This window comes from Micropterus dolomieu, linkage group LG12, assembly GCF_021292245.1.
Source record: "Micropterus dolomieu isolate WLL.071019.BEF.003 ecotype Adirondacks linkage group LG12, ASM2129224v1, whole genome shotgun sequence".
Taxonomy (NCBI): domain Eukaryota; kingdom Metazoa; phylum Chordata; class Actinopteri; order Centrarchiformes; family Centrarchidae; genus Micropterus; species Micropterus dolomieu.
This window is the reverse complement of record NC_060161.1, coordinates 25,476,608-25,478,503: the sequence shown is the minus strand read 5'-3', so window position 1 is coordinate 25,478,503 and position 1,896 is coordinate 25,476,608.

Sequence of the window (1,896 nt, the reverse complement as noted above, 5' to 3'; positions counted from 1 at the left end):
TGAATATTGTGTCATCTGGTATTTGAGTACCAACTCTCATCTGCACTAGACAAAAACAGATTTCTCAGTTTCCATGACATGACGATATAATAATCAGTAAAGTTCTGCTGTTCACAATCATCTCTGATACAAAATTATGCACTTATACGTGTCTAAAATTTATATATAAAGTTCCTCCACATTACACACACAGGAAATGTGTAAACAGGTGAGATATTTTAAATTAGAACAGATAAATTAAAGGGCAATACACTGAAAAAAATAATTAATTGGATTTACTCAATTGAATAGTGGACATTGGTTGCACACAATTATTTTGCTTTGGTAGCCACTTACACAGTTGTGTTCAAGCAACCCAGATTATTCACGTTCAAGCAACACAGACGAACACAGACTATTCATGCTCAATCAACACAAGTACTTTATATTGCTATAAAGTTAATGAAATGGGATTATTGTAAATATTCTTTTCACATGAAATTAAATTATAATTTCTATGTTCTAAATCTATATGTATTAACAAAATAAATTACAGTTAACCAAGGAAAGTGGAAATCAAGGTCAACGGCACTAGTTAAAGTTTCTTGAAGGGGTTTTGCTTCTCATCTGAGACGCTTATTTAGTTCTGATTGAACAACTACCATTCAGCCACAACTGAAGAAGCCTCTTAGATGAGAAGTGAAACGTCTTCAAGAAACCTTAGCCAGTCCAGTTGCCATTGATTTCAACCTTTCTTGGATAACCATGACCTGGATGACTTGTCGTTAACATTTCACTTAACTATTCTAAACACTAACAATATATTTTCATTAAAAACTATGAGTCCGTTAAATTCTGACCTTTTATTCAACAAATGAATGTGCTTCACAGGTGTGTGGCTAGAAAGAAATGGCGCTGAGTTTCCAAAATTATATGTTCACCATACTATGCCATGGGGATGTCAAGATTTGACAAAGATATATAACATATGTAATAGTAAAATGTGCCTAGTACTGGACAGTAATCAAAACTGTAAAACTTTGTGGTACTAACACCAGGCCTGAAACTGCTTCCTGGGGTGTACTGCATACTGTAGCTAAGAACACATACATACATACATACATACAACAGCTTTTTCTAAATGCATCTGCATCTCTAAAAAAAAAAAAATAAAAAAAAATAAACCATCAAGAAACACCTTAAATGTACTGTGGGAAGCTTAAGATTTTTGAACCATGCTATAATAACAGATTCCAGACTGTAAAATGGTAAATGGAATGGTAAAATCCCAATTACATTTCCAAAATGCATCTGCATCAACAAAAACAAATATACATGAACTTTCCTGTGAGAAGCTCAAGGTTTCTGAAGAATGCATTATATATTAACACAATAAAATGGAATGGTTAAATTCAAATGTGCCTGGTACTGTAATCAAAACTGTACAACTTGACTTTCACTGGATTGGGGAACAAACAGGCTGCAACATCACTCAGTCAAGGAATGTAAACTGTAGCTAAACAATGAAAAGGTGCATCCCAACAGTCATGTCCTGATCAAACCAGGAGACAAATACATTGAGCCCCCTTCCCTGGTGTAGCTTTGTTGTCTAAAACAGGTAAAATAATTTCTAAAATTGAACTGCAGACTCCATATATAAAACAATGCACTCTAAATATTCCATGGGAAGATAAGGGTTTTTGAACAATGTATTAAATTTTAACACATTTACACATGGAATGGTACTATGAAGTAATCACAACTGTAAAAGGAAAATATCACTGGACTGGTAGTCCCAAAACCATGTTGCAACACCAGTGAGTCCAGGAATGTAGAGTTGGAGACTATTACTTTGCCAAAAATCATGTCCTAATCCAGGAGAGCCAAGAACAATGAGCTCTCTTCACTGGTGGAGCT